Genomic DNA, 21,650 nt, shown 5'->3' with positions numbered 1-21,650 from the left:
AGTCCACCCCCGGCCACCTCCCCGCGCCAGCCCAGCCCCCGGCCGCCCCCTCCGCGGTCCCTGCTCGGAGCCGGCGCCTTGGACCGCTTCGCGAGCGGGCGCCCTACCCCGAGCCGCAGACCCGTCGCCTTCTGCCCAGTACGAACTTCCCGCCGCTTTCGCCGACTTGCAACTTCGCTGCGACGCCGGCCCCGTCACACCCTGCAGTATGGAGCCTTCCAATTGGCTCGGGCGAGCGGGAGAGGCGGAGCGAGCGGGAACGCCCGGGGCGGGGCGGGGCGGAGCCTGCGCTGGCCCCCGCCGCCTCCCCAGGAATGCCGGGAGCCGCGATCCCGCGCTCCCACTGCATGCTGGGAAGTGGAGTCTTTTACAGGGAAAAGGCGCTCCCGGTTCGTGTGCTCCCGTGGGATTCTGGGAAATGTGGTCCACAGCCTGAGTCTATCCTTCTGGTAAAATGCTGTACGTGTCAATGCCGTAGGAACCGAAATAAATATTGCTGTTGTTCAAAGTAGCTTGATTAATTAAATAAGTGTGTTGATAAAGAGCTGGATACAAAAGAAGTCCTATGTTCCACTTTGGCCGAGCGTATCTGCCTGCTGATGCTTGCGTTTTCCCACCTTCTGGTCCACACCCTGGAACCCTCGGCAGCTTGGTTCAGTGCGCTATGGCCTGGCTGTGGAAGCAACAGCTCCCGGTTCAGATTCTAGCTCTTCCACTCTGTAGCTTTGTGACCAAAACTGCTTGACCTCTACGAGTCTCCGTTTCCTGTTTCTGTCAGAATTAAGTGAGATAACCTAGAGACAGTGCTTTGTACGTAGTTAATGCTCAATAAATAGTAGTAGTAATAGTATTCTGTCCCTCCACAGACATGTGTCTAAGCCCTATATGTCTGTCAAAGCCTATTTCAATGTCTGCCTAACCTTCCATAGTTATTCCATCTGTAATTTTCTCCTGCCACCATTTGCTTTGTAATTATCATGCATCGTCTAAGCCTTCATCACTCATGAGACTGTAAGCTTTTTGTGGACACAGTTCTAGGTCAAAATCACCAAAGCCATAGGCAGAGGGAGATTTACAGTGAATCAATGAAGCGTGAGCACAAGTCTCTTTCAAAGTTTTGTGTTGACAGTTTTGGGGTTGTTTTTATTTGCCAAGGTAAGATATTTTTGTACAATTTTCTTAAAGTGAACCCCCCAGATTGTGGGACCTTTGGTCCTCACAAAACCCAGAATGACTCTGTCCATTGGACAGTTCAGTATTGTGTCTGACGACTCACATTTGCCCCTCCAGATATCCTCACGTGCTCCAGATACTCCTCTAGTCTGCCCTCAGCCCCATGAGGCTGAGCTGTACAAACTACTTCTAGGTTCTTGTGCCCCTGGCTTCTGGAGGATTTGGCCAGTAGGGAAGGAAAGAAAATTGTTGCTGAAGGTGAGTATTCTGCTGGATCCTTGTTGGCAAGATCACCTCCCGTTGGCCTGGGCCCTCAGCTGAAGTCCACTGCTTCCTGGCCCTCCCCTCCAGCTTGCAGTGACAGCTCCCTCTCTTTGTGCCTGACTCTCGCAGCTGATAACACAATGACTGCTGCTGTGCCACAAATTACTGCTCCATCCCACCCCCACACCATTGCTAATACTCTTGTTGCAAATAAACCCTCTTTGAATTACCCTGTTTCAATGTGTCATCTCCTTCTTATTGAGACCCTGACGGAAACACACACACAAGGGGAGCGTGCAGTGAATGATTGTCGGCAGCGAAGTCTCAAGAGTCACACATCTCAGGGGTGTGGAATTCTCCCACAAGAATCTGTGGCCATAATCCACTGAAAGAAAGATATTCTACACACACACACACAGATACATACACTATGAAGACTCGGAACAGGGCTCACCTGTCATATTGTGACCGTGTTCCCCTAACCTCATGCAGAAGAAATATCCCTGCATCCATGCTGGGTTGACAGTTGGCCAGCCCTGAAGCACAATTAAATCAGCAAAAATGCTTGGAGTATCCCAAGATGAGAACAGAGTGTATTTATTCTGGAACTCATGGCCCCCTCCCCCCAAGTCGGATGGCTTACTGATAAACTGTACTTAAACGCAGCCATGTTCTAAGGCAGTTGACTTCAGCTCCAACATCACTCACATGTGCTGAGATGTCCTGCCAGTGCAGAGCATGGCAGGACATCAGTCCAGGCTGCCATCCCAGAGGCTGCCTGTCTGAGGTGCTGTAGGTGGGGATACAACTCTGGGTCATAGGAGGCCCTCAATGGATTTTTATGTGCTGATAGCTTGGTATCAAGATCAGGGTTATGGAGAAGATTGACCAGTAAGGACTTGCCAGAGCTGGGCTTCAGAATTGAAGAATTGAACTTGGAAAAGGAACAAGAATCTATAGTAAAAAGATAATCACAATTGGAAATGTGATGAAAACCACAATGAACAGCAAGAGATGTAAAAGATGTAAAAGAGGACATCAAAATCATAAAACAACGATGTCCTACAGTATAGCACAAGGAATTAGATTCAATACCTTGTAATAGCCTATAGTGAAAAAGAATATGAAAAGAAATATATGTATGTGTGTAACTGAGTCACTAGGCTGTACAGAAGAAATTAACACAACATTGTGAACTGACTATATTTAATAAAAGAAAAAAGAAAAAATCATAAAATATGGGGGAGGGGACTAGGAAAATGTAGATTTTTTTAAAGTATATTTGAGCCTATATGATTACCAGTTTAAAATAAAGAACAAGGTCACGACGTATAGCACAGGGAACTATATTCAGTATGTTATAGTAACCTGTGATGAAAAGAATATGAGAAGGAATATATGTATGTATATGTGTGACTGAAACATGCTATACACCAGAAATTGACACAACATTCTAAACTGACTATACTTCGATTTAAAAAGTAAATAAATAAAAATAAAAATAATTTTTCAACAATTAAAAAAAAAGAATTGCAGTCGGGAGGAAAGGTTCATGAGTACAGTCCTGCCATATGTTCCAAAAATATCTGTGCAGTGCAAACAAATGTTTACTGAGCACTTACTGTGAGCCAGGCATTGGGCTAACCAATGGGAACTCGGGGGGTCTGGTTTAACTAATTTTGGGGAGACCTTACTATGTGTTAGGTCCTGTGTTTTTCCACATACACTATCTCAGTTCTTAGAGAGGAAAAAAAATCAAAAAGTTTAAGGGATTCTAGGCCCCTGAATCTACTTCCAAATGTGGTTTTTACTGCCCCTCTATGCTCAGTCTCAGTACACGAGGATAATTCTTCTAGGGAAATAATTTTGGTGCTGTGATAGAGATTTGTACAAGATGCTGGCATAGTCAGGTAAAGGGATTCCTGGCCAAAGGGTCATTGTGGATGAAGCAAGGTGACCCCTGAGTGGGTTCAGCCCAATGAATAAAAATTTTTCCAGCTGCCTAGCAAGGGAAGACTAGCTTAACATCTATACATGGGGTCCATATAGATGTGCACTCTTTTATTTCCAAGAATCCTCCAACCCCGGTAACCCAAGCATAAATGCACAGAAAGGGAACAATGGTATGGGACACTTTGGGAAAAGGAGGGGAGGTTGGTGTAGCAAGACCATAGCAGAAACCCAGTCTGTGAAGTTCAGACAAGCATGATAGTCACTAGCAGTACTGCCCCGGCTGGCTTCGGCAGACCTTGGATCTACGGATGAGTCAGATCACCCGTCCTTGACCTTGTTGTTTTCATCTGTAGAATGGAAACAATCATCCTGGGCCAACAAGTTCTCTGCCTCCCCAGGCTGATGGGCGGTAAATGAGGTAATGTCTGAGAAGGACTTTGATCTTCCTGGAACAAAGCTGCTAGGGTGTCATTGCTCAGCGTAGGTCACCTAAAAACAACCCAAGGAGTTATTACCTGCTGGGAGGAGGGGAAAGAGAGGGACGCGGAGCAGAATATGTTTGGAAGTCCTCTGAGTACCCTGCCTCTGGTTTCCACTCCTCAATCCCCTTTTGATGTCTCATCCCATCCCAGGGACCCAGAATGCTTAGTTCCATTTTAGCAAGGACTTTTTTGCATTGACCATGTGCCAGTCATGGTGCCCTTACAGATTTATAATCCAATGGGAGAGCCAGACATGTCCACAGATCCTAGTAACTGTGATTCCTATGACCATTTATTATGTGCTGGGAAAACCATCTCATGTAACCCCGAGAGGTGGGTAACACAATCCCCAGTGTCCAGAGGAGGATACAAAATCCCAGAGAAATGGAATTATTTGCTCAAGGTCATACTGCTAGTGGCCAATCGATCTGGCTGACTCCAAGTCCATACTGATGACAATCGCAGCTGCTGGTGTCAGAAAATGTAATGAGACCAGAGCTAACTGGTAGCACACAGACTCCATGCAGTGAGAAGGCAGTAAGAAAAGCAAATTGTTCTGCCAGGCCTCATAGACAAGGTAACACTGACTTACTCACTCTGCTGAACAAATCTAGTGATGCCCACAGTAGAAGAAATAGGTTCTTTTGGATTTAATGATACAATAATTGATGATTATAGATAAGTCTAAGGTCAAAAGTAGATGAATGAGGTTTTAAAGTCCTGGGAAAATGTTCTCTTCTCCTTTCCTTCATCCTGATTATGATGGCATCAATGGTGAGGAGGATGGTGGTGGTGGTGGTGGTAGCAGCTTCCATTTATTAAGCTCTTTTATTAAGTGTAGTCGATTTCTTATTATGTGTTCATTTCTGGTGCACAACATAGTGATTCAGTTGTATGTGTGTGTGTGTATATATATTTATTCCTTTTCATATTCTTTTCATTATAGGCTATTACAAGATACTGAATACAGTTCCCTCTGCTGTACAGTAGGACCTTATTGTTTATCTATTTTATATATAGTAGTTAGTATCTGCACATCCTGAACTCCCAATTTATCCCTCCACCCCTCCCCAGTACAAATGAACTTTTTACAAAACAGAAACGGACTCACAGACATTTATTAAGTTTTAAGCACTTTCCAAGAATTGTGCTAATAATTTACAAGCAACATAGCAAGAAATTGTCACAATTACCCTTGGAGTGAGATTAGCCCTCCCACAGCTACAGAGATGAGAAAATTGAAGCTCAGAGAAGATAAGTAACTGACTCAAGGTCACACAGCTAGTAAGCGATACAGCTGGGCTTTAAGCCAAGGTTGAGACTGATTCAGAAGACCGAACATTTAACCACTCGCCACCAGTGCACCAACCAGGCATCATTTCATACGTTTCCATCTCCTGAGCAGGTTTTCAAGATGCCATAGCTGCTTGTCTTCTCTAAGTTCTGAGAGATTAGTGGTACAGAAAATTTTAATGTGTGAGCCTCTAAGAACGACTGGATTGTCTCACAGGGTGTTGGGGAGACTCTGCGAGCTGGGGATGATGTGTGCTGCCTGTGGTCAGGTTGCTTTCTGCCCCCTTGTCAGGGGGAGTGGCAGCTGTGGTCTACTGACACACACCTTTCTACCCCCTTCTACTGTCGCTTCCTGCTGCAGGACTGCACAGCCAAAACCCACATTTCCCAGGTGCTCAAGGTCTTAGGGCTCTGGATGCAAATGAGGTTCCCCAGGTGAGATTCCTCAAAGAAGATATGGAGGCAAAGTGAGGTGTCAACACGGTCATGGAGTCTTGGGATTGAACACATGGGTTCCAGTGCCATGTGTCCAATGCCGTGAGGGCCAGAGGGCAGTTGTGTTGGTGGCAGTAGGAGCGCTGTGATCCTTGGGTGGCAGGTCCAGTTGTCAGTTTGTGTGATAGAGAATTTCACCTTGCCCAAAAAGAGCCCTGGCCTTTGTCCTCAGCCTCTGCAAGGTGATCTCTAAAACCTTGGAATGCTGTGCCTGATAGGGGTGTCTTTGTTTGCCTGGGAGCCTTGAGTCACCAGATTGTCCAACAATATGACTTATGGTGGTGGCTGGTCATGCTGGAAGGGCCAACAATGCAATTTATGGTGGGGACTTTGGGTCACACAGTATTGGTCAACCTCCAGAGGGATTGGAGTCTGAGAGCAGGATGTGAGCAATGAATCACACCTTTTTGACGGAGCCCCAGGAATAACTCTGGACACTGAGGTTTGGACTAGATGGCAATACTCCATGTGGATTGTCACACACTGATACTGGGAAAGTAGCACTGTCCTAACTCCATGGGGCGAGGACAGCTGGAGCTCTGCATTTGGAACCCTCCTGGCCTCTGCTTCTGCCCATACAATTTTAACCTGCATCCTTTCCCCACAATAAACTGCATCCTTGAGTATAACAGCTTTTGGTGAGTTCTGTGAGTTCTTCTAGCAAAATATCAAAACTGAGAGCAGGGGGAGGGTATAGTTTGGTGGTAGAGCACATGTTTAGCATGCACGAGGTCCTCGGCTCAATCCCCACTACCTCTATTTAAAAAAAAAAAAAAAAAACCTATGAGTGGTTTGGGGAACTCCACACCAAACTTGCAGTTGGTGTCAGAAGTGAGAGTGGTGGGCAGTGTGCCTTCTAACTGTGCAAGTGGCTAGAACTCTCTCAGAATTCCTAGACTCTCCAGAACCAGTGGTGACTTCCTCATCCTTCCTCTTTTTGATTGTGGCAGAGCTAGTGGCTTCCCTGGCAAGTTTTGCCTGCTAGTCCAGCCCTTCAGCGATTTTATATGTACCAAACCCCCTATATTAAATCCCTTTGTGCTTAAAATACCTAGAACGGTCCCTGTGTCCTGCTTTAAATTTCATCTAGTACAAGAGAAGGGCTTGCCCTGATCAATGGCATCCCGTATCAGTTCTAACATGCAAGCTTTTCACATTTTAATGTCTCTGAAATCAGAGTATATCTTACAATCAATGCCAGTTGTAATTGGCGGTGATTTTATTTTTTCTGAATTAGTAGCACATAAAATAATGGAGCCTTTTAGAACTGATGGAGTCTTAGATTGGATTGAATTCTAGGATATCTAGGGCTTGCATCCTCGGACTTTCTCTCCACATAATCGCTCCTTTTCATTCCACTCCCCACGTGCCACACTGGATCTGTCATGCCCAACTCCCAAGCGATGCAGCTTTCCTCCTTTCTCCCACTCCACACTTTTTGAAAGTGAAGACAAACATCTTTAGAGAAAGAAAGAAGCAAGTGGTTATGCGAAAGGAGTGTGGGTTTTGTGAAGGAGGCAGACCCAAGTCTGGAAACTCCCTCTGCCATTTAATTGCTGTGTGACCTTGGATAAATTATTAACCTCACTGAGCTTCCTCCCTCATCTGCAAATACTAGCAGCTGTTGGGATTAAATGAGATAGCATGTGTAAAGTTCCTGGCCCCTGGCAGGCACTCAGTAAAGGTTGTTTCCTCCTCCTTCAGCTCATCCCTCTCTTATTGCCCACCTTCCAAACATCACGAGGTCCACCTCTCACGTCACTCAATCTCCAGGAGCCAAGCCTCAACCATCATTTACCATCAGTGGCTTGCCATAGACCCAGGTCAAATACACATACATGTTCACATCCAGCTGCCAAGTTGCAAACTAGGAAAGGAATGAGAGCTTTTCCAAAAACAAAAGCAAATTGTTGCTTTTATCTTTGCAGCCATCCAACTCTGGTTATGTTTTGATTTCAGGGCTGCTCCAAGATTCTAGGACAAAAGGCACTATATATAAGCATTATTATGAGACTCAAAGGGGCTTTGAGCAAAACAAAATCCTTTTATCACAAGAGAATTGGAGAGACTTGTTGCCAAATATAGTCATTGCATGGAAAATGCATTTTTCCTCTTTTTCCACACATCATCACCATCACCACCTCCTTGCTTTAGCTAAAACCATAGCCTATCAATTAGTTAATAGGCAAATATTTTAAAATAATAGCAGCTAATGTATTTTAACAGGTACCAAGTGCCAGACATGGTCCCTAGTACTGTATATCTAGTATCTCCTTCGGTTTTCCCAGGAGCTCTGTGAAGTAGGTACCATTATTAGCCCATTTTACAGGTGAGGAAATTAAGTCTTGGAGAATTTAGGCAACTCACCCAAAGTCATACAGCCAATAAGTGATGGAGGCAGGATTTGAACTAAACTGTAAGGTGTCAAAGATTGTGTTCTTCCTCCATGTCAAAGGGGATGTGGGATTACACGGGGAAGAAAGCACATGGCCCCAGATCTTCAGAAATCTGGAATCTGATCATTGAGATAAGTGTCAAGCTTGGGTGTAGAGTAACAGAATTCCAAAACACAGCGAAAGGGAACAGGAATGAAAAATCACTGCACGTCTGTCATGGGAGGCCTTGAGAAGATGCTGACTTATTTAATCCTTATCATCAACCCAAAGCCAGGTCTTATTATGATGACCTAACATGTGAGAGCAGGTCCTTTAACTGTATTTGTAGCTCGTTAATGACAGAATGGGGTTTTATACCCAGGATGGTCTGACTCCAAGGCCAAGATAACGCCACACCACCTACTAAAACTAGATCAGTGGACTTTCCACTCTCCTCTTTTTCTGCATCTATGGCTCTGGTTAATACCTTGAGAGAGAATGAATAACCAGGTTGCTGATAAATTATACTCATGTCTAGCAAACAAATTAATTGTTTTGCCTCTCATGGGTGTGGCTGGCTTGCAGACCGTTAGTGACCACTGATCAAAGAAACCCAGGCTGCAATTCACCAGAATGCTTGAATTTCCCAGGATTTGCATTTCACACCAGGTCGCTGAGCTCAGCCAGTATTTTCATGAGCTAACACCTGCAACAGCAGCAAAGAGCATGATCTAACCAAGGGAACATTTATCTTTGGGAATTAAAATGTAAGCCACAGGATAATTTGTGAACTTGATCATTCTTTTCACTGTCATTGGTCTTAGCTTAGCAAAGAGATAAGGCAAGGCCTTGGCTGTTTTAAAAATCTGTGAAGCAGCTTTAAGAGGATTACAGGACATAGTGCAGAGCCCTTTGGCACATCCAGTAGTTTAACTGAAGTTTATTCATTTACTGTTTAACAAAGGTTTACTGAGCACCTACTATGGCCCAGGTGCTGTGCGAGGATCTCCGGAGAGGATAAACCAGACAGGACTGCTGTCTCTAAGAGGCCACACTCTATCAGGACAGAAGGACACGAAGTGACAGTTACAGGATGGGGGTGGCTGCTTATGAGAGGGGATGGCTGTTCCCACCCTCAGTTTCCCTTAAGGAAAATTCCATTCCGCATCCCAGGGGAAGCACTGTTAGAAAGGAATTTCAGCCCTTCTCCCACCCACTCCTCACCAATTAGAAGTGACCTGTGAGATTGGTAAGACTGAGACAAGGAATCGAGCATGGGGCTGAGTACCTTCTTCTCCCTCTCTCATCCTCTGTCTCTCTGTCTGACCTGCCTGCCTGCTCCTGCCTCCAAGGAATATGAAGGCTCAGGTCAGGACCCGCCCCGCCTTCCTGACTCAGGTCTAGAAGCACTGTGCTGAGGACCACAGATGTAAGGGGCAGGGAACCCCACTGCATCTGACTGCATATGGCTTGGCTGAGGGCAGTTGCTCCAAAGTTTAGATCTGAAGCCAGAGTCTGAAGAAGCCCATTCATCCACAGGTCAAGCCATATTCTCCCAACCAGCTTTACTGATTATAAAGTTTGCATTCTAATATTCACCTGTTTCATTCTGTGTCTATATTTCAGTTTCTTGCAAAACTCAGAGGAAAGGAGATGGAGTGGTAGTTAATAGAATTCCGAACCCCCCATAGCTGTGACAGGGAAAGGAGGAGGGCGTGAAGGAACCGTACATATGTATGCGTGTGAAAGAAAGAAGAAATGCCCAACCCAGCAAGGGGAGTGGCTGTGGGTAAGGCTGGACCTTCAAGTGGAGTTCTGAAGGATGAGTGGATGTGAATCGGGCAGACAGGGATGGGAAGGACCTTCCTGGCAGGGGGAAAGGCATATGCAAAGGCATGGAGGGTGCAAGTGGCTTGGGGCGCGTGAGAAATTGTAAAAGGCTACCTTAGTCTTGTGACCCTTCACGGACTGCACCTTCTTTAGCTGCGGCCCCTCTCATGCCACCAACGTCTACATCTGTGTCTTCCAGTCTCTGTCTCCTCTTTGACCCTCTCTTTGACCTCTCCAGTATGCTGTCGGCCTCTTTCACATGACCGAAAGCATCCTTGCTCTGGTCCCCAGTGACCGCGCATTACTAATTACAATGACCGTTGTTTGGTTCTGATCTCACCTGGCCTCCTCACAGCATTTGACGCTGTTGCCCATTGGCTCGCCTTAAACCGCTTCCTCCCCCTGGTCTCTGTAACTCCACTCTGCCTAGTTTCTGTTCTTCTTTTCTGAAAGCTCCTTCGCAGGGTCTCCTGCCACCACTTCTCTGGCCCCAACTTCTAGGTCTCCAAGGTCCTTTTCTTTATGTCCATATCTACAGATTTCAGAGGGTGGAGAGACAGACTTGGGAAGCATGAGCACGTGGTTGGCCTGTTAGAAATGACAATGGATTATCTGTGAGAACGGATGAATTACCCCAAGGAGCGAATGTAGATTAAAAAAAGAATGGCTCCGTCATACTCACCTCCCGCAGGGCAGCAGCCCACAGCAGGCAGAAACGGAAGGGGATTTGGACCCTGAAAGCAGGGAGCCCCACCACGGGAGATCCATGCTTATCTGACTTTTCCACTGAGGACACCCTCCAGTCTACAGGCCACCTGGTGGCTAGAACTCCAGAAGAAAGCCACAATCTTTTCAGCTGGAGGAATCAGGGTGGTGTCTCAGCTGCCAGAGTGGTTGGAAACTGGGGACGGAGGGGCGGGGATCACAGGAGGGAGGGAGTCACTGGCGCAGCCCTAAAACCTCCATATAAACGCCCCAGAAGTCTTGGGGTGATTAATGAATTGCACCTGCATGAGCAAAGCTCTGAGCTGCCCAAAGGGAAGCTACAATTGAACGACTGAAAGAGAGGCAGAGATTTCAGCTGCTGCCCACTGCAAGGGAGATTTGAGCTTGATCAATTTCAGGCTGTCCATTGAAACCCAAAAAGTACCAAGCCTGAACAGGAACGGATCTGTCCGAGGACCAGGGACCTGCGAAACGGAGACCTAGCAATGTCAGTAGCTTATTTTAGACCTGCAGCTAATGAGGGACAGCGCTGGGGTTCAAACCCAAGGGCTCTGACTCCAGAGCCCGTGCCCTCAACCTCCCCCCTCTCAGCACCCAGCATCCTCCCTTTAAAGCACTCATCCTATTTTCAGGTCCTTGAGAAACCTCCGTGTTGTTTTCCATGGTGGCTGCACCAATTTACATTCCCACCAACAGTGTACAAGGGTTCCCTTTTCTCCACACTCTTGCCAACATTTGTTATTTGTGGTCTTTTTGATGGTGGCCATTCTGACAGGTGTGAGATGATGTGACTTTGATTTGTGCTTCCCTGGTATTGGTGATGTTGAGCAACTTTTAGTATTCCTGTGAGCCATCTGCATTTCCTCTTTTGGAAAAAATGTCTGTTCAGTTCCTCTGCCCATATTTTAAATGGGTTGCTTATTTGCTTTTTAATTGAAGTGCAATCGATTTAAAAAAAAGAAAAATGAAAGCTGTTTTATAGGTTTAAATGGGGAAGAGGGCTGTGATAAATAGGAGAATCAGAGCGTCAGTAGGTTTAGGGAAGATATTATAACTGTTCAGGTTAGTGGTCACTAATGTAAAATTAAAACAATCAGTGTGGTTTTGTGTTTTTCCCCAGTCATATTCAGCTAAGCAGTTGCACACATGTAATGGATAAAGCTTGGATAAAATCAGAACAGTACTCAGTCAAAGTGTTTTATTAAGATAACCAGAAGAATTAAATATTTGTATAAAGTAATGATTTTAATGGCTGACCATGGAATTTAGGCTAGAAATGAGGCATGTAGGGACACAGAAAACATAGCAGAATCAATGAATTGTGGGATCTGAAAATTAATGGACTCAGGAAACGAGAGAAAGTGAACTGTTAGATACTTGCTTCTCCTCCACTTTCTTGAATCCACCTTCCTATTTTACCTTACTTTAATTATTATATTTGTTGTAAGCTTTTTCTATCTCTATAATTTTGTTTATATAGCATTTCCATTTTGAACCATAAATAAAGCACTCGCCACCAAAGTCAACATCCAGGGTCATTGCATTTTTCAGCTGTTTTTCTCCTGCACCAGACAAAAGATTCCTGAGAGCAGAGGGCTTGCACAGTGCCTGGTACACAGCCCAATAAAAATGTGTTGAATGAATAAATGAATAGTTTGGGGCGGCTGACTCGCCAAAGCATATGCGCATATAGTGTATTAATATATTTTCTATTAGCAAAGACATATCATTAAAAATGCATTCCTGCAGTGTAATTTCACCTCCTCTTATGATCAGGGAGGGAATTAAATCACCAATAATCACTCTGGTTTGTAGCTGGGTTTATGTGTGCGTATCTGTTACTATTTTTAAGCCAGATCAGGAATTTCTAAGTGTGATATGAATGACTCGGTATTTTGATTAATCAGCTCAGTAGGGGAAATGTCCATGGGTAATCAGCCTGAGCAGAGAGACAGGGCACATGCTGAGAATGAATGGTGGGAGGGAGAAAAGTGAGGGAGAAAGACCGAAGTCAGAGTTTTTTAATTTATAGTCAGAGGGGCAGTTTGAGTCAACACTACAGGACTTACGAAGTTTCTGTTTTTATCATAAACTTAGGTTGGCAGTTAGGTTGGCAGTTGTATCAGTTTCCTGTGGCTGCCTCGACGAACTGCCACAAATGGTGACTTAAAAGAACAGAAGAGTATTCTCTCACAGCTCTGAAGGCCGGAAGTCCAAAATCAAAGTGTCAACAGAGTCACGCTCCCTCAAAAACTCAAGGGGAGAAGCCTTCCTCGACTCTTACAGCTTCTGGTGGCTCCAGGCATTTTTCAGGGTTCCTTGGCCCTCAGCAGCATCACTCCAGGCTCTGCCTCCGTCTTCACATGGACTTCTTTGTGCATCAAATCCCCCTCTCCTTCCTCTTTTAAGGACCACCAGTCCTTGGATTTAGGGCCTACCCTAAACCCAGGAAGATCTCATCTCAAAACCTTTAACCTGATTACAGCTGCACAGATCCTGTTTCCTCATAAGGTCACATTCGCAGGTACAGGGTTAGGACTTGGACACATCTTGTTGGGGACACGATTCAGCCCACGACACCAACCATGGTGACGTCGCTGCCGTAATTCGGCATGGAATACAGATGAGGATTCATCTTGATGGAATACAGAGAGCAGGCTGTCATTTGTGCTGACAATTTCCCACTGACACCAGCTGCTGCTAGGCACGTCCCCTGCTGCCACATTGAAGTGCTCTGGCCCAAGCACAGCCAGTCTCAAAGGTCCCCACTCTCCAGAGATGGAAACAGAGACTGAAAAGTTTAAACCAGCTGCTCAAGGTCACACACAGTGAGGAGTCAAGGTCTGAACCCAGATGTGTCTTCCCCAAAGCCAGGCATATGCCCTCCCACACTGCCGGAAACACTCCCATTATTAGAAAGCCATTGTAATCCTTAAACCCCTTTGTTAAAATACGAACTTTTCCAGAGAGAGGATTCTCAAGCCTTCGTGGAAACCCTGATTGTGGGAGAGTCTATTAGGTCCCCTTCTGGAACCCAAGAGATCCCAGAGGTATCTGTAGGGAGAGAAGCAGGACCTCTGATATAAGGTAAATTTACAAATCGAGAATCGATGCCCAGAGAGGTTAAGTGACTTGACCAAGAGTACACAGCAAATCAGTAGCATAATTGGAAATCACATCTGAGATTCCTGACTCTGTGTAAGGAAACTTGGAAGGCATCAGCCAACCTGAAACAGCCTGCATTGACTGTGTCAAAGGGTTGCTATCAGCGGAAGCAAGTATAAACAGCGAAGCCCTAACCAGACTCTGCGAAGAGACTCCCCTGGATCAGCCCTTTCCAGGAGGCCTCCCTGGCTGCATAGCTCAAAGAGGAGGGCTCAGGAGCTTGGAGAGGAGGGTAAGAGACCTGAATTTTCTTTGTAGGCCTGCTACTGAAGACTTAGGTGACCTTGAGCAAGTCACTTCTCCCTTTTGAGCCTCAGTCTCTTTAACTTGAAGCAAAAACAGTTGGATTTAATAACCTCAAAAGTGTTGCAGGCACTGAGTATTTATTATCCATAAGCTTCTACAGCTTGAGTGAGCCTGGGAGCCAGCTAGAGCTAGCTCCCACCCCAGATGGATATCTGTTGTTTCATTCTCTCGACATCCTCCCTGCCGTTCCTCCATCAGCAACTTCCGCAAGGCCAATGGGGAAACATCCTGTGTGACTTTCACTTTACAGTCAGAACGGGCTGACCTCACTCCCAGCTTCTACTCTGGGCGGGCATGTGGCACAGGCCTGGCCAATTGATGTAGTTTGTACCTGAAAATGGTGATTGGCTCAGGGATAGACAATTTATCCCTGTGATCCAATCTGGGCCCATGAGATTCAATCCAGAGGTTTAGGTGGAAACATTGGGGGAAAGAAGTTCTCCTTCTGCTGGCGTGGCCGAACAGGGAGCATATGAACCTGGGGCAAAGGGAGGGGAGCACAAAGGGGGAGCCTGAATGACCCCGATGCCAAGAGACAGAAGGGAATCGAGTCCTGGTAACGCTGCTGGAGCCTCTGACCGCACCCTTGCCTGAACCCAGAACACTCCTGAGATCTTCAGTGACATGAGCCCTTATAGTCACTTTTTTTTTTTCTTTTTTTGCTTAAGCCACTTTGAGTTATCACTTACAACTACGTTTCCAGATTGATTCAAAAGCCCTCATTTTAAGGATGGGGAAATGGAAACCAAGAATGGAAAAATGGCTTTTCCGTATAATCTGAGAGCAGGAAGCTCCTCAGAGCCCAGCAGGTCCAATTCCCACTATTTGCAGATAAAGAAACCGGTGTCCAAAATGAGTCGGAACTTCTCATGTGTACACACACACACACACACACACACACACACACACAGTGGTATAAGTCGTCTTACTACAATGCTGAGAAACTCTGTTTATCATCAAACATTTCATACATCCTATTACACGTGAGAGAATTGTCATCTAGCCTGGTGCTGTGAAATGCTTTTTCCCATAATGGAATTTTACTCTGGAAGTGTGTTTTGGTATTAAAAGGTTCCACTTTATAATGTCGATGGTTCAGTCTGTGATCTAAAAGGCACTTAAACGCTTTGAACAAGAGGCATGAAAAGCTTTTATTGCAAAAGCCCTACTAGATCTGCCAGTCTGGCCATTGATCCTTTTCCCCAGAGGGCTCCTCTGGAAGCAGCAGCTAATCCCACGGCAGGCCTGGATCTCCAGCTAGTGCGTAAGACCCGTTTCAGACGGCTGCTCTTTCTCTCGGTCCAGCTGCAGGTATCAAAACCAGTCTGGTTGGACAGCAACGAGCTTCTTCAGGCACGTGGCTCAAGCCAAGACATGTAAGGCGTCCAAAATTAAGAATTAAGCCCATGGAGCTTAATTCTAACTTCCTTTGTTATTTCCAGTGTGTGTCCTTGGCTGGGTCACCTCATCTGTAATGTAAGTTCCATAACACCAGCTCCCAGTGTTCTTGGGAGGGGCCAGTCTATTACAGGTGCTGAGAAGCCTGGTACATATAGGCGCTCGAAGAATGTAGGTTCCCTGTCCCTGGTTGACCCGATTCTCTAATAACTGAAGGATTTGGGGTCTCATTGAGAGCAGAGGTGCAGTGGAAAGAAGCTAACTTGGAGCGTGGAGACCACCGATCTCTTAGCTTTACCGTGGGCAGGTCATTCACTTCTCAAGCCTCCACTTCCTCATTTTAAAGGGGCATTCAAATATGTCACAGATCTGTCATGATAAGATTCTCAACATTATGAAGCATCAGGGAACTGCAAATCAAAACCATAATGAGCTATCACACACCTGTCAGAATGGTTGTCATCAAAAAGAACACAAACAACAAATGTTAGTGAGGATGTGGAGAAAAGGAAACCCTCATATGCTGTTGGTGGGGATGTAAATTGATGCAGCCATTGTGGAAAACAGTTTGGAGGTTGCTCAAAAAAACTAAAAATAGAACTACCATATGACCCACAATTCCACGCCTGGGTATATACCCCAAAAAATTAAAAAAATAAGAACACTAATTCAAAAAGGTACATGCACCCCAATGTTCATAGCAGCATTATTTACAATAGCCAAGATATGAAAGCAGTGTAAGTGTCCATTAACAGATGAATGGATAAGGAAGATGTGGTGTGTGTGTGTATATCACATGCATTCATTCCATTGTGTGTGCGCGCGCGCGCGCACACACACACACACACACACACAATGGAATACTACTCAGCCATAAAAAAGAAGGAACATTTGCTATTTGCAGCAACATGAATAGACTTGGAGGGTATTATGCTAAGTGAAATAAGTCAGACAGAGAAAGACAAATGCTGTATGATATCACATATATGTGGAATCTAGAAAATACAACAAACTAGTGAATATAACAAAAAAGAAGCTGACTCACAGTTACAGAGAATAAACTAATGGTTACCAGTGTAGAGAGGGAGGGAGGGTCAATATAAGGGTAGGGGATTAAAAGATACCAACTATTATGTACAAAATAAGCTACAAAGATATATCATACAACATCGGGAATACAGCCAATATTTTGTAATAACTATAAATGAAGTAAAAACTTTAAAAACTGTGAATCACTATATTGTACACCTGTAACTTACATAATATTATACATCAGTTGTGCTTCAATTTGAAAAAATGAGGGAACAGGAGAACTGTCACTGTCCTTTATGCTGTGCGTGAGCCCATATGGCTGCCTCCATCCCCGGTTCCATGTGACCTTTTAGCCCAATCACCTGACATGGAAAAGAAAAATGATTAGCATCGCTTGGTAATTGACAGTTGCCAATATCTGGAGTCCAGGGGCCTTTGCTCCACTGCCAGGTGGTCAGGGGGTAAAGGCAGGAGTAGTCCCTGAGAGGGGCTACAGGGCAGACTAGAATAATAGAACAACGTTTCCCAGAGACGGGACCATGGACCAGTGGTCCTAGAAGAGTTCCAGAGTGAAGTTTGGGAAACATGGCATCCTGTACTTTCTATGAGGAGATTGTCAATGCTCATCGGTGTACTTAACTCCTACAGTCAGATGGAAATTTTAAAATTTTGTTCAGTCTTGGGTTTCCCAAACATATTCCACCACAGAACATCTTCCCCACAAGCGACCTCTAACACCATTTCACAGCACCAAGGGAAGGCAGAACACCCTTGGGGAGCAGGGTGTTAAGCTTCCAGATACTGAAACAGAATTTTCAGTTATTTCTTAGCTCTGATATTCCTGCTGATAATACCTCATATGCTTCCACTCAAGGAGTAATGTGAATTCTCAGGCCACGCCATCCACCAGTTCTCAAAGCACTTGCTCCTACATTCATTCCACGTTCACAAAATGCACTCTGCTTCCGTGTCCTCTTCTAGGCAAAGACAACCCCCACCCCCCAAAAAAATACAGCTCCTGGCTTCAAGGATCTCATTGTCTATAAGGGAAGAAGGAGACATGAACAGGTCATTACCATGCAGAGTGACAAGGTCCATAAGGTAAAGGTGCACCCTGTAGGGTGGGATGGGGCGGGGTAGACGTCAGGGGGCTTTGTTGAAAGATGAGCTGCTGCTGGAGGAAGTGGTCAGAGGAGCAGGAACGCTGCACAGGCAGCACATGCCAAGGCCCCAGAGGAAGACAAGAGGGCTTCTGGAATTACAGGTACAGTCGGGTCTCCACATCTGCAGATTCTGGATCCATCCAGATGGTTGAATCCTTGGATCTAGAACCCATGGATGTGGAGGGCTGACTGGGCAGTATATAAAAGGGGTTTGAGCATACACAGATTTTGGTATCCACGGGGTGGGGCCCCGGAACCAATTCCCCCATGGATATGAATGAACTAGTGTCATTAAATTATGCTGGAGAATAGGGGATGAGTGGAGAGGAGTAGAGAGGTAAGTAGAGGCCAGACTAGGAAGAATGTATTGAGCCCCGCATGCCGAGGAGCTTAGGTATCCTTTGCAGACAATTGAAGACCTCTATGATTGTGAGTGTGTGTGTGTTTGTGCGTATGTGTAAGGGGCAGGGGGGTGACATGGTTAGACTTGTAGTTAAGAATGTTAGTTCTGAGACCCCATGGAGAAGGGCTTGGAGAAACCACTTAGAATATTAAATAATGGCTGGAAAGCAAGATGAGTTTTAAAGCTTAAAAATGGCTGCAAATTCTATCAATCTTCTGATGGAGAGGGGGAGATTATTTCCCTTCCTCTTGAATTGGGACTGGCCTTAGTGACTTGCTTGGCCAATAGAATGTGGGAGAAGGTCCACTGCGTAAATTCTAAGACTAAGGGATGGTGTATTTGCCATCAGAAGCCAGTTCAGTCAGCTTCAGTTCTTTGAGGTACGGGGAAGCCAGGGGTCTGGAATCACAGAGGGAAGACTCCAGGCTCCGTGCGCCACTGCCCATCCCTCTGCAGCTCCCGCATCGCATGGCTGTCTCAATTTCCAGCATGAAAAGTTATTGACATTTTGAATTTTTGGGTTCTAATTAAATTTCAAGACTTTCTCTGTGGAAAAAAAAAAAAAAAAAAAAAACCACTTGGAGTATCCACCTAGCCTTGGAATACTCATTTTGGAAGGGGGCCAGCTGTCCAATTCTCCTAGGACCACCATGCTGGAAGGAAACCCAAGCTAGCCACTTGGAGAGGCCTGTATTGAGAGCGAGATGCCCAGCCAGCCCCAGCTGTGCTAGTCGTCCCAGCCCAGGCATCAGATATGTGAGTGTAAACGCCAACGTGGTTAGTCCAGTCCTAGCAAACACAGCCAGGGGCCAGGACCGAGGCTCTAGCAGCGCAGCCTTGGTTGAGCTGCTCAGCCATCTCCAGCTGTTCAAGTCATCTCAGCCGAGGCCAAGCCATCGTGGAGCAGGGACCTGCTGTCTCGCGCCCCTGCCCCCATTCCTACCCCACAAAACTGTGCATATGATGAAACGGCTGTTGGCTAATGCCACTAAATTCAGAGCTGGTTCAGTACGCAGTAAGAGATACCCAGAACACTGGACAAGCTCAGAGTCACATCTCGTTTTAAAATATCCTGTTAAAAGAGAGGAAGTAGTGTGCATAGACACGTGCACTTGCACGCACACACACACACACACACACACACTCTTCTCAGGCACATCTCCTATTTCATTGTTCATTCTCACCCTGTCTCCTGCCCCAGCAGGTGTTGCTTCATTTAGCCACAGTTCTGAAGTCATGCGGACAGTGGCCCATTTGGGGAAGAACACAGCATAAATAAGAACATCACTAGTAGATGGGTTTCGTTAATTAATGAGAATTTAATGCAATTCCAGGAGCCTAGCAACAACACCATGTCAGTCGGTGTCTCAGTCCCATGGCACGATCATCTCTGCAGCAAGTTGTGTTCCTGAGTCAAATCTGAGCCCTCGCTGTGACGCCTGCAGAAACCTCCCTGTGGGGAAGGCACTTGGGGGAACTGCGAGCCATTCGTCTCCTCCCGAGGATAGGAGTCCACCTGGAAGAGCCAAAGCTCAGCCTCCCCTCCCCCTTCTGAGCGGAAGGGGCAGGGCTGAGAGGCCTTGGGGAGGGGAGCCATTCCCAGAGGGAGAAAGAGAGTCCTGGATGCCTAGAGTGAGCATCCTCGCCAGGCCCTCCCGGAGAGGCCCAGGCCCTGAAAGTGTTTGTTGAACTGAATGAGAGCAGGACCGAACCCCAGCCCGGCCCCAGGTCGCACGTAGGCAGCTGCGACCACTGCTCCTTCGCATCTGGCAGGGGGCCTGCTCACCAAGCGCCCCCTCTGTGGCCAGTGCCGCGGGCAGGAGGCGAGAGGCAGGGGCCGCAGCCTACAGAATGGCAGCCTGCCGGGCGTCTGATCGGGTAGCTGACCCAAGAGGGGCGAATAAGGCCCTTCCTCCGAGGATTCTGAATTGAAAGATGGGGAAGGGAGATGATGAAAGAGAGAGAAATGGACACCAAGACCTCCTGAGACAGAGAGTGAGACAGAAAGAGAGAGAGAGGGAGAGAGAATCTGAATGGTCTTTGGCCTTGGTTCCAGCCCCTGAGGCTGGCAAAGTCCACCTGTACGAGGCAGGAGTTGAGGATTCCTTTCATCGGGACCTCCGATGAGGACCACTGGGTCCTCTAAGGAAGGCTGCTAAGTATGCCCGCCACCACGAGCCTTGGTGGGCTGTTTCACAACAGCACAGTGAAAAACAGGAGAAATCTTGGCAAACTTTAAAGAAAATAGTTAATTGCCACTGACATTCTCCTTTTCGTGACACAAGCAGGCTCTGGGTTTAATCACATGCATTATTGTAATCAGCCTGCCAATCACATTTTGAAATATTTCATTTTTGACATAATTACAGTAGAATATCCACTACCCATCAACAATATGGGTAAGGCAAGATTGATATTGTGTTTCCAAGTGGGACCTGACAAAGCCATCACAGCTTTTGTTCGGAGGAAGAAAGGTAGGCTGGCTAGCATCCCCCTCTCATGTGAGGACGGGGTTGAGCGAGACTGTCTCGCTCGTCACTCACAAGAGGCTGGAAAACCCCGCTCGTCGGAACTGTCACTGGGAATTTTCAATTATTCAAGCCTTGCACGCGTGATTCTCATTGAAGTAACAAATTCAACATAAGTGCTCTAACCCGAGGCCTTTGTGCGTAGACAGTATTGTGAAACGGAGACCTATTGTGAATCGCTATTTATGTTAATTTACCTCATTTTACTTATTAGTTCCTTGCTGTATGTCAGTTTATCCGTGTCAGCTACTCTCAAAAGACAGAACAGGTTCATGAGACGCTGCAAATTTGGATGTGCGACCTTCCTAGGTAGTGGGGCCGTGACCACCCCGCCACCATCCCCCGTTTGGTCTCTTTTTTTCAAGCCAGAGCTTTGCCTTTATTCCCGACAGTGAGTATGAGAAGCCCTGGGAAAATCTGCAGATTGTTCAGAGAAGGGCCTTTTTGTTTGTTTGTTTTGCATTCAGAGTTCTTGTCCTTCAAGAGAAGGAATTTTACGCACTTAGTTGAAGTGCTGAAGTTGGTGCTGGGGTCCGAGGAGAGAGTGTTCTCACTCAGATCTTTTTTCTAGAAGCATTCCTCCTTCAGGACATGTACTGGGTGTGTTTGACCAACAGAAGGTGGCACGATAGCTGGGTCTAGGAAAGAGGATTAGGGCTCAGCAGCCTGCCTCTGAGGCAACTGGACCTCAGATGTCTTCACACACCGAAGCGCTGCCGGCACACCCGGGGCCCTGAGCCTTTCTCAGCAAGGCCAGGGCACCTGCAAACCTCCTCTGGGGCCCACATCCTCAGACTTCCGGAGTCCAGAACCGGGATGAGGGGAGCATGTGTTCCTGTTATTTAAGCCACCCAGCGTGTGGTGCTCTGTTATGCTGGCCCCAGCAGACCCATACACCCAGTAAGGCAGATGGCCGAATTAACCGAAACTGCGTTCCCCACTGCCCCTCCTCCATTCCTGGTTAGCCAAGGCTGACCTGCTTTCGGGCTGGAAGATGTTGTGTCATTGAACGCAGGCAGATGAGTGTGCCATCTGGGGCCTCCCACCCCCAGCGGTGACCATTT

At 46.4% G+C, this 21,650-nt stretch overlaps 1 protein-coding gene across 4 annotated transcripts in view; it reads right to left on the bottom strand.

Annotated features, from left to right (window-relative positions):
• The window catches only part of VRK1 (VRK serine/threonine kinase 1), an 80,312-nt gene extending 80,110 nt beyond the window's left edge, over window positions 1-202 (bottom strand). For all 4 annotated transcript variants that reach the window (XR_004320924.1, XR_004320925.1, XM_032482594.1 and 1 more), the window contains exon 1: window positions 108-202. The gene's annotated coding sequence lies outside the window, so the exon portion shown is untranslated. The remainder of the gene's footprint in view (window positions 1-107) is intronic.
• Between the last annotated feature and the right edge of the window lie 21,448 nt (window positions 203-21,650).

This window comes from Camelus ferus, chromosome 6 (genome assembly GCF_009834535.1).
Source record: "Camelus ferus isolate YT-003-E chromosome 6, BCGSAC_Cfer_1.0, whole genome shotgun sequence".
NCBI classification, from domain to species: domain Eukaryota; kingdom Metazoa; phylum Chordata; class Mammalia; order Artiodactyla; family Camelidae; genus Camelus; species Camelus ferus.
This window is presented reverse-complemented; position numbering and strand designations above follow the sequence as displayed.